Here is a 12,154-nt window from a genome sequence, read left to right as displayed (position 1 = left end):
ACCCAAACACTGCCGTCTTGGCTGAGGATTGCTGTGGACGAGAGGTGGTTGCCTTCAAGTTGCTCTAGCACCTACAAAAAAATGGACAACAAAGAAAAAATATCCACGGTCACTTATCTTCATGTATGATTATAGTTTAAACTAACTTCATGTGAGCCAATTAAAAAGAAAACACACCATTCAATAAGCACAAATACTTATATTTGTATGGTCTTACTTCTGGCTCTCAATTATATGTACACAAGCAAGAACAAATTCACAGAATAACTCTAAAATTTCATATGCCTCCCATATATTTTGTTCTTGAATGATATGCTCCACTTATTTAAATCAATGCAATCAAACAAACAGCAAAGAAAATGTAGAGTGGGCTAAGATAGAAATAAAATTAACAAGTATTATGAAACACTGAACAATTACCCGAATTCTAACAATTGCCTCTTGGCCAGCCTCCAAGAATTGGGAAGCATTTGCTTCAGTTGCGCATCTCTCTTGTTTTGCAGCAGCTTAATGCGTGACATCAACAGGTTAAGACATGTTTTACTACATCTTCAAAAGTCAAATAAACTCCTTGGTCTTATTATTATTTCAATCTATGCTGTGGTGGTTGCAAATGGCAATGAGAAATGATATATAGGAATTAAGTGAGAATGTGACTTAAAAAGAAAATGAGGCAAAAAGTGTTAATTGGTTCCTTAAATTTGGTACAAGAGACAAGCAATTGATGACAAGAAAAATAAATAAATAAATAAAAATAAAGTGAAGGTTAAAGAATCAAGATTCAGATTTATTTCTGCAACTCTCACATCCAAACGCATGGCACAAAATTAAAACTACTACTAAAAGGGAAGCTTCATGTCATGGCTGGGTATATGTACATAACACCCTCTTTTTTTTTTTGTTTTTTTTTTTAAAGCACGTATATCTTCTTAAAATAATATAGTAGTGCATGCTATATAGTCACAAAATGTATTCTAAACTAGGAATAAGTTTACATCATTGACAATATGTGCATGGGTGAAGCTAGGAATTTACCAAGAAAAAATATAGATGAGAACTGTAGAAACAAAATGATAAGTTGATAACTATCATATAGAAACATACTCTAGTAAATAACCAAAACAATATAAATTACAAAAGGGTATCTATGGTCGGTATATAAGCTATACATCATATCAAATATATATATATATATATATATATATATATATATATATATATATATATATATATATATATATATATATATAATCTGTAAATGGGTGATTAATAAAAAAGTAATTTTAAGAAAAAACATGGATGAGAAACTGCAGAAACAATTTGTTTACATCATTGTTAATCATGGATGAGAACTTATTACTTTTTTTATTAATCAATTTCTGTATCATAGGATAATTATCAATATTTGCAGGATTATTTTTCTTAGTAGACTAATCTTTCGAGGATTAAAATAGTGAAATACTTGAGAAAAATTCGGCTCTGTGCTAAAACAAAATCTTCGCAGAAAGGTCTCATCCATAAATTACTTCAAGTTATAGAAAAATACAGCCTAACACTATAACAGTAGGAGATAATATCAGGTAATTTTAATATGAACACACGTGTAAATTGTGTAAATTACTTAAAAGCAAAAGATTAATGTGATTTACTATTCTAAACTCTATTCTGTTAATGACTTAATCATAGTACTAGACTCATTATACTCAACCCTAGCCCATGTTTAAAATAGATACACATTTGCTATAGAAAAAAATATTCACACATTTGCTATCAAAAGAAGAGATGTACCTCCTCACTATGTCTCTGGGGTAAGTAATAAACAAGAATTTCCACTTGAGGCAAAGAGACAAGAGGGCCTGCACAAGCATGCCATAGTTCTAAATTCAAAGTCTTTCTCACCCCTGAAATTACCATCATCAGAAAAAGAAGGCAAAAAAGGTTAAGGGTGAAATATTGAGCTTGATGAATGATGAAACCATATAATTAACCATTCATGATTAATTAATGGGAAAAGATTAAGTGAAAAGATAAAACAAAGATTACAAAACAAAGTGCTCTTGCATTTCCTTGAGGTGCTTCATTTCAGCAACTAGAGTTTGAACCCGCAACGACACCAACACCACAAGTTTTAACCTTTTCTTCTAAGGATGCCATTAATGCTACACCACTCTCTACATTTTTAAACATAAACCACCCAAAAAAATAACCTCTTTTTCTACTCCTTCATAAACAACCTTAAAAAAAACTTCACATAAGTTTCACCCACACCAAACCAAACATGCCCCAAAACACAAGCTTCAAATGAGGATGATTTTTACTACCCCATTCTCACAAACACAAGTGGTGCATAGAAAACATAATAGGGGGTGTTTGAGCTGGGACTATATACTGGTATTAGTATTAATAATGTCGTTGTTATCATGAGAATGAGAAATTATCTTGCAATTCAATATTTTACAGAGGTTGCACGAAGAATGTGAGAAATTATTTGATAAATTAACAGGAAAAAAGTCTTTGCTGAGGAACCTGGATGATGTTGGCAAAGAAATGCAAGTACACGACGAGAGCGGTGCCGTAAGCTGCAGCGGCGACGGAGCCGACGGTGCCGTCAGAAAAAGTCTTTGCTGGAGGAACTGGGTTCTTCTTCTTCTTTGTCCAGAAGGAGAGGAGAAAGATGGAGAACGGCTAGCGGATGCTGGTACGTGCTGCTATGCGTGAAGACCGACAGAGAGGAGGCGTGGCTACGAGAAAGGGAGAGGATGATGATAGAATGCGGCTATCTGGTAGGGAATTAGGGGTGAGGTTACTCTTTAGATTTTTTTTTTTTTTGGGTATGAATAAAGAAGGAGAAATTAGATTAGGGTTCACCACAAACAGAGTAATTTTGCAGTGTATATGAATAATGAAATGTATTTTAGTTTTGATTTTTAAATTAATTTAGATATAAAATTATAAACTAAAGTTAATTAAATTTTGATTAAATTAAAAGGATTAGGGTGATTTTTGTCCAATAGAAAAGAAAAGGATATTTAAGTCTTTTTATTAAAATTAAATAAAATTTATTTTTTTTATTTTTATTAAAGTATAAGGGTGATTTAGTAAAAGCATTGATATAATTTATATTTAAAAAAAGAAAAATTAATTATTGACGTGGAAAATATAATCCGCAAGTCTTGTTCTAATTTGTCTACATTTTTATTATATCATTACGTATGAATTTATCATCGTACCATAGCAAACACCTTTTTAATTATAAATTAAAAAAATAAGCCATATTTAACCATGGCAACCATTTTCATTTTCTCCAGAAATACACAGGTACACCGGAATAAACCATATTTAACAAGAATTTTTTTAATTATAAATCGTATTTTATTTTGAAAAATTTTTTAAAAAATATAAATAATTTTTTTCAAAATAAAATATGACTTATAATTAAAAAAATCCTTATTAAATATGACTTATTCTTGTGTACTTGTGTATTTCTGGAATGGTTGCCATTGTTAAATATGGCTTATTTTTTAAATTTATAATTAAAAAAATTCTTGAAGAAGCTATGCTTGTTGTGTATTTTTGTGTATTTTTGTGTACTGTTTGTAGATCTATATACTATTTGGAGATGATAATAGATTAAAAACGCAAATTTCAAAAAACTTAAAGGGAGTTCGCCGGGGTAAGGCGGACTTAATAATTTGTATATTGTAAAAAAAATCGTATTTAGAGAATTAAAGTTCAAAAATTGTGTTTGAAAAAATATGAATTTTTTTTATTTTATTTCTAAAAAAATTCACAAATGTATAGAGGTAGGAAAAAAACATCTTTTTTTAAAGTTATAATTTACATTTTTTTTTAAATTTTTTAAAAAATATATTTTTTACATAATAAATAAATAAATAAAGTTTATATAAAATATTCAAACATAAAATTATTTTTAATTTTTTGTAAAATCTTTTTAAAAAGATAACTTAAAAAGATATTTTTTTTTTTTAGAAATTCACCCAAATAATCTTTTTTATTTGATAAGATAGTAACAAATTAAAAAAATTTTTATGCCTATATATATATATGATTGCAACAACACAGCATCAACACTTCAACAAATGATAGCAAAGAACTGGTGTGTGCGACTCTTGGATATACATAACAACTTTGTTGAATTGAAGGAGTTTTTTTAAAGTAACTAAAGCTCTTTTAAATATTTATATGTAAATTATAAATATATATACGTGAAAAAATTTATTGAGTATTGATGGTGACTCGAAAAATAAATGTATTTCTAATCTTCACCCATTATTTTACTGAATTTAGTTACTATTTAGTATTTATTACTCTTTGAGTCAATAATTCTCCCCACTCTTTTAAGGTTACGAGAGATTCGAACTAGTCAATAAACCGATAAAATTACTGGTTCAATAGTTTATTGGTTAAATTGAAGTTTAATCAATTTAATTAAATATTATATAGAATAATTCTAAATAGCAAAAATAATTTCAAACAACAGCAAAAATAATTATCCAGTACTCCATCAAAAAATCTGTTTTTTTTTCTCTTCATCATGGCATGTACCTATTATTAGATGTCTTAAATATTTAAATAATATTCTTTTATATGCGATAACTTTTGAACAATTATTGTTTACATATTGATATAAGTTTTTTTTTGTCCTTTACTAAACTATTGTATCTGCCTTGTTATGAATGGAATACCGCTGAATCACTCTCTCCTACGAGGCTTTCCTCTTTCATGTAGTTAGAACTTGGAAAAATCGATTCTTGCTTTTCATCCTTTACTTTAGTATTAGGCTGCTTCTCTTCTTAGGTGGCATCTCTATCGGCTAGTGAGCTAGTCGCTATTATAGTTTTGAAAGCGTTTGCGCGCCCCTATGTTCGTTCCAAGACCTGGTTCAAAGCTTTCAAGCAGAAAGGCAGACGAGATGATCATTATAATACTCATAACCCAGCTAATCAATTTCAAATTTCAAATTGTCTGTGGGTGGCTAGGGTTCTTTGTTCTTTCAATTTCAAATTTTCTTCGGTTTCAAAGAGGAGAGGGGTGGGAGTGGGACTAGGCTTCAGTTTCAGTTTGAAAATCCAAGTATTATCAAAATGCAAGCACAGTGCTTACCGGCGGCGAGGAGGAAGGAGAGTAACCGCGACAACAGAGGAGACGGCGACATCGGCGAACAGAGAGAGAGCTAGGCGACGACGTAGTGCTGCGGGCTGCGCGATTGGGGGGCTAGGGTTCTTCACGTTGTTCCTTCAATTCCAAAATTTAACTTCAGCATTAGTTTAAAATAAAAATTAGTTTAAGTCGTTAGTTATTTAATGAAAAATTATAATTAATTATAGAGGAATACATTAAATAACTAGCAAACTAAACTAATTTTTATTCTAATTGGCATATGTTATAATGAAGAGAAACAGATGGAGAATTACGAGCATCAACTATTGATAAAGAAAATAATAGAGGAGCAAGAGCAAGAAACTAAGAACAAGAAGAACCAAGAACAACAAGGTGGTTACTCTGTGGAAGGAAGAACAACCGTTGGTTGTGGTGGTGCAACTGCGACAGCAAAGGCAGTGGACATTGCTCCTCGTCTGACATCTTTTCTTGAGAAAGATGAATCTTTTCTTACTCCTTGGAGTTCGAATTCCAATTCTTATTAAAGTTCTTCAAACCAACAAGGAAGAAAAAGCTACCATCAATTTCAACCTGGGTCGTTGTTTTTCGTTAGAGTGGTAAAACTCTTAATTCAATTCAATTCAAACCAGTTCTCTTTTTTTTTTCTTTTATAATTCTTGATTATTAATTCAATCATTAACCTTTTTATTTTATTAATGATTATTATCAGTATCCAGAATATTTTGGGAGTCATTGTTATTATCCGCCAGGACCTAATCAATCTGATTCGAATAAACCTAATAATCCATAAGGTATGTGAAAAGACTGATTTTTTTTTTGTTTTTTTTTATATATAACAATTTGATGAATGAACAATATTAACTTTATTTATTGGTTTGATAATCCAATTTTACAAACTAGCTTCACAATCACAGTTATTGTTTATACATTCAAATTAATGTTACAATCAAATACATATCACCCTATCTTTAGATTAAAGGTGTATGTTAGTTTCTCGTACTAGTTGTTTGTGGGTTTTTAGAGTATGTATGTATCTTTATAATAGTTATACCCGTTGATGTGTATTGATATCCAAATTATGTTCAATCTTTACTATTCTTTAAGCTATCTTTTTAATATAATATGGTATCATATTCTGTTTTATATTTGTTGGGTCACATGTATATCGCATATTTCAATTTTAAATATTCAGTTCTAGATGTTTTAGAAAATATGATATATTTGTTAAATATAATTTTGATATTCTTTATTAAGCTAGTTTTTAAAATTGAATTAGATTATTCGATTAATTTTAGTTCAACTACATGTCAAGAAATATACAAATGAATAAGTTGATGGAATATATTATTCAGAACTCACTCTCCTCTTTCCTCTTTTTTTAAGGTTTGTTGACTGCGTTGACTAGAAGAGGTCTTAATAGCGTGACAGTGAGAGAGCAAGGAATGAAACATGAAGACAGTCATTAATTCTGATAATTCTTTATAGTTAGTATTGGAGGTAGTTTAGTTTAACTTATTCTTGTTAGTTGGAACTTGGAATTAAATATGGTCTAGATTCTGATTTTTCTGCGACGTTTGGAATATTTATAGTAAAATATTTAGATACATTGACATAAAACTATAAAAGTACATTCTCTTATTCTGCAAACTTTCTAATTTTTCTTATTTATCTTACTCTTTCCATTTGAGGATTTGAAAAACTATTATCAAAATATCTTTACATGACATAGTTTCTGTTTGATGAGAAAAAAATTATCAAAACTATATGGTTTGCTTAGCAAGAAGTTGGTGTTTTAAAGCTTAAACTAATCAATTCTCAACCATTGCTTTATGTTTGCTACGGTATGATGATAAATTCATACGTACCGATATAATAAAAATGTAGACAAATTAGAACAAGACATGTGGATTATGTTTCTACATCAATAATTAATATTTCTTTTTTTAAATACAAATTATATCAATGTTTTTACTAAATCACCTTTATACTTTAATAAAAATAAAAATAAATTTTATTTAATTTTAATGAAAAAACTTAAATATTCTTTTCTTTTTTATTTGACAAAAATCACCTTAATCCTTTTAATTTAATCAAAATTCAATTAACTTTAGTTTATAATTTTATATCTGAATCAATTTAAAAATTAAAACCAAAATACATTTCATTATTCATATACACTGCAAAATTACTTTGTTTGTGATGAACCCTAATCTAATTTCTCCTTCCCTATTCATACCCAGAAAAAAAAATAAAAATCTAAAGAGTAACCTCACCCCTAATTTCCTACCGGACAGCCGCATTCTATCATCATCCTCTCCCTTTCTCGTAGCCGCGCCTCCTCTCCGTCGGTCTTCACGCATAGCAGCACGCACGAGCAGCCGATAGCCGTTCTCCGTCTTTCTCCTCTCCTTCTGGACAAAGAAGAAGAAGAACCCAGTTCCTCCAGCAAAGACTTTTTCTGACCGCACCGTCGGCTCTATCGCCGCTGCAGCTCACGACACCGCTCTCGTCGTGTACTTGCATTTCTTTACCAACATCATCCAGGTTCCTCAGCAAAAACTTTTTCCCTATTAATTTATCAAATAATTTCTCACATTCTTTGTGCAACCTCTGCAAAATATTGAATTACAAGATAATTTTTCATTCTCATGTTAACAACAACATTATTAATACTAACACTAGTAAATCCGGTTCATCTATTTAGCATCAGCAATTGCAATTGTATAATACAATTGCTATATGTATTTGCCATATTTCCTCTCTCAAATAATTGTGTATTGCAGTGATCGATTTTTTCCAGACAATGCTATAGATCCTATTGATGAAGCTGGTTCACGTGTTCAGCTGCAACATGCACATTGCAATGAGAATCAAATGGACCAACCTAGTGTTTGTAGAAAAAGGTCATTTAGAGAAGCCAATTGTTGTAACATTGGAAAATTGAATCAGGGTGAATGCTGCATAAATGTTTAACAAAGCTTTTGGTTGTACTTTGCAAGTTGTAATTGGATGTGGATCTCCCCTGTTTTTTTCCTTTGAGAAAATAGAGTTCTTTTATGAGAGTGAAACAATGTTTCAATATGAAACTGGTTGACCCTTATAAACTATTTTTATTTTCTATCTTTTTAACAGCAATATCTACCAGCTGATCCACATTTGTTTGTCCAGTCTAGTTTATTGCAGTGGATAACTGTACACTGTAGTATAGTGGACTAAAAGTGGAGTAGGTGTATATCCCTTTATTTATATTATTTTATTTTCTTAGACCTGAATATGTTTCTTGATTTATTGATGATCCTGGGAAATAAGTAATGGCCACTCAAACTGAACACATTTGGTTGAAGTAACATATTTTTCATGTTATATGAAAATGTGAGCAGGTCTAGTAATCTTATATCATATTTTAACTCTCTATTATCATAACTTAATTTTATTTATCCTTTTAGAAACTCAAAACTCAAGGCAATTCCGAACTTGCTTAATGATCTCCAGATTATATACAAGATGGAATTGAAAGCAGAAGTCAAAGATGATCTGTTAGATTCTTCAAAGGAAGAATCACAGGGAAATAGCGATGGTCACCAATCATCACAGGAAGTCTTGCCAGTATTTAATTAGGATTTAAATTGCCATCCTTTGGATGAAAACACAACTGAGTTGATCAACAAGAAGACAAATGTTGAAAGCTTACTAGGTTCAGAGTTAGTCTTCCTTAATCCAATAGTGATAGGCATAATTGTCTAGCACAGTTCACTCGATATGGATAAAAGTTATAGTGCAGTAGATATGTTAGCTAGATGATCTCTGCTTGCCCAGCCTATGCTAAATCCTCCGTCTCGTTTCTGAAGATTCAAATGGTAGAGTTAATCATCTCATTTGATTAGATGAATGGTTGCAGGTTTTGGAGGAAAGAAAAGGAGGGCTCAAAGCAATCACATAGCAAAAATTGCTTTACCAGATTTGGTCAAGTATTTTGATGTGCCAATTGTAGAAGCTTTAAGAAATCTGAATATTAGGCTTACAGTTCTCAAGAGAAAGTGCAGATGGTGAAGATGGCATGGTGATTATGATGGATGGAGAGCTATGACAATCTCTAGAGTCTTGTTTTATTTCCATTATTCTTGTGTTGTCGTCTGCAGATTAGGCAGAGGTTTTAACTGAATAGTTGGAAAATGAGTGTATTTGGTATCCGGACCTAACTGAGGCATTTGAAGTACGGTGCTACAGGTCTAAGGTAGCTAAGAGAAGATTGTCATTGCTAGGGGATGATCATGCCATGACCAACTCCATTTGAAAATTTCACAGATTCAGTTTCTTTCTAATGAACTACTTAGAACTGCTTATCCAAAGATTCCTATCCTAGTCAAGTCAAGGCATTTAGAAGAGAATATGAACCCTTTTTTTCGGCTTGTGAATGGAAATTCTGGTTGGAGCCATCTAAATCTGATAATCTCCATTCACTACAACAGTTCAATGTAAATTGTATTGTAGATTTTGTAAAACGTTGTTAGTTTTAACTATAAAATGTAGAAAATGTATTATGAGATTATTGATTCAAAGAGTAAACAAAATCTCTATGCATGATGATAGTTGACTGGTCTCACTTGGTATGTTCTAATTACAATAGAGCATGCTCAAATCAGTTATTGTTGTAAAGTTGTTGAGTATTTTACATCATATGGAAGGTTCTAAATAGCAGACTGGTGAAACAAAGTATCATAGTGCTGCATTTATGAAGCATTTTTGTTTCTTAAATACAGATATATGAATCTCATTCTCCGCACATGCTCTAAACAAATAGATTAGGCACTTCAATGGCTGGAGAATTATGCAGAAAATATATATTACACAATATTATATCAATCGAAGAAAATATTTAATTTGGTATCTTTTATCAAAGTAAACTTTTATGACATCGCCCATATCTATCCCACATTTAACAAGTTACAAAAATAATATACAACCTCATCCAACAATATACTCTCTCAAATCCTAAAGCTATACCTAAAGTAAGAACTCAAATGGTTCTATGCATGGTATGAACTATAAAACCTATACTAAAGTAAAGAATAATATTCCTCCTAATTCTTGAAAGCAATATGAAAGCACCTAATTCTAACCAAAATCGGCTATGACGTGCGAAAAATATGCCGATTGAGAAATTATAATAAGAACAGCGTTGTAAGTACAGTTCTTAACCGACGAAAATTTCGTTTATCATTTTAAAAGAGTTGTCACAAATTTAGAATAAAAATACTGGGAATAGAAATCCCAGGTCGTCTCCCAACGAGTTGACAAAAGAGTGCTATTTTATTGATCAGGAATTTTTCCAAGAAATTTTTTTTTGGTTGAGAACGGGAAATTAAAATAATTATAAATTAAAGCACTAGAAATTAACAAGGGGTTTTATGTGTTTAAAATAAAAAGCCTTGACTAGGAGAAGATTAATTGGAAGTTCTATCCTTGTTGAATTCTCCTAAGTGTAATGTTAATAAGTTGTTGTTTCTACTTAGTCATCCCTTACCGAATGAAAGAAAGTCAAGCAACTGAACCACCTCCAATTCACAAGTCCTAATCCTCTCCTATGGAAGGATTAGCGTTAGGGACTAGAGAGCCAGCCAACAACTTCCAGTTCCCAATTACTCTTGAGTATTCCAACTCAAGGGTCTCCTTCTAATCAACTCCCAAGTCAAGTTGGGAGTCTACTCCATTAACATGAATACAATTTTCATAAACGATAAAAGGGGAAGAAAAGAAGACATGATAAACTAAATAAAATAATAACTGAAAATCAATTGAAGGTAAAAATAGTTCTTTGCATTAATAAATTCCAAAACCATAAACATCCATATCTGAATAGGGTTAATGAGTGATTAAAAGAGTAAGAGAATAAGAAAACAAACTAGAATAATGGCAACTTCAACTGAGGTAGTGACTCTTCTCAATATCCAAATCCAAAGCATAAACTCTAAAACTATGAATGTGAGGGAAACCTAGAGGAAGTAGTGATTTCTCTCTAAGATTCAAAACTAAAACTAAAAACTATGCGAATGAGAATGTGTGTTGAGTCTTTGCTTGTCTCTTGGCTCTAGTCTATGTTTCTGGGCCGAAAACTGGATCCAAACTCAGCCCAAAATTGCCCCCAACGTCTTCTGTGTTTTCTGCATGTGGCGCATGTCACGCGTACGCGTCAGGTACGCACACGCGTTGCTATGCAGATCTTCAAATCACGTGCACGCGTGAGCCATGCGTGCGCGTCACTCCTCGCTAGTTATCTCCTTTATTTCTTGTGCTCCTTCCATTTTTTTGCAAGCTTTCTCTCCATCCTCTAAGCCATTCCTGCCCTATATAGCCTGAAAACACTTAACACACAGATCACAGCATCGAATGGTATAAAGGGGAATTAAAATTCACAATTTAAAGGCTTAGGAAGCAAGTTTTCAACCGTAGAACAAAATTGGGAAGGAATTGTAAAATCATGCAAATTGTATGAATAAGTGTGCAAAGGCTTAATAGAAACCACTCAAATTAGCACAAGATAAATCATAAAATAGTGGTTTGTCAATCTCCCCACACTTAGACATTAGCATGTCCTCATGCTAAGCTCAAGGAGACAAAAGAATGAATGGGGGAAAGTAAGACTCATGAGATGCAACCTATGCATGTGAATGTAACTTTATGCTAAAATGTTCCTATCTACTTGGAAAAAAACTAAACAATTTCTCCAAGGCAAAAATAAATCAAATTCCACTAATTTAAATCACACAATAAAAGACGAGTAAACTTGTAAGAAGACAGCTCATGAAAGCAGGGAACATAGAATCAAGCATTGAATCCTCACTGGTAGTGTATATGCACTCTAGTCACTCAAGCGTCTATGGTTAATCACTCTACTCTTCTCTAGTCATGCTTTCTAAAACTTTGTTCTTCATCTAACTAATCAACAAATATTTAGTATACCAATACAAACATCATAAGGTCTTTTCAAGGTTGTAATGGGGCTAAGGTAAGG

The sequence above is a fragment of the Arachis hypogaea genome, chromosome 19 (genome assembly GCF_003086295.3).
Source record: "Arachis hypogaea cultivar Tifrunner chromosome 19, arahy.Tifrunner.gnm2.J5K5, whole genome shotgun sequence".
Classification (NCBI taxonomy): Eukaryota; Viridiplantae; Streptophyta; class Magnoliopsida; order Fabales; family Fabaceae; genus Arachis; species Arachis hypogaea.
Note: the sequence above shows the minus strand (reverse complement) of the source record.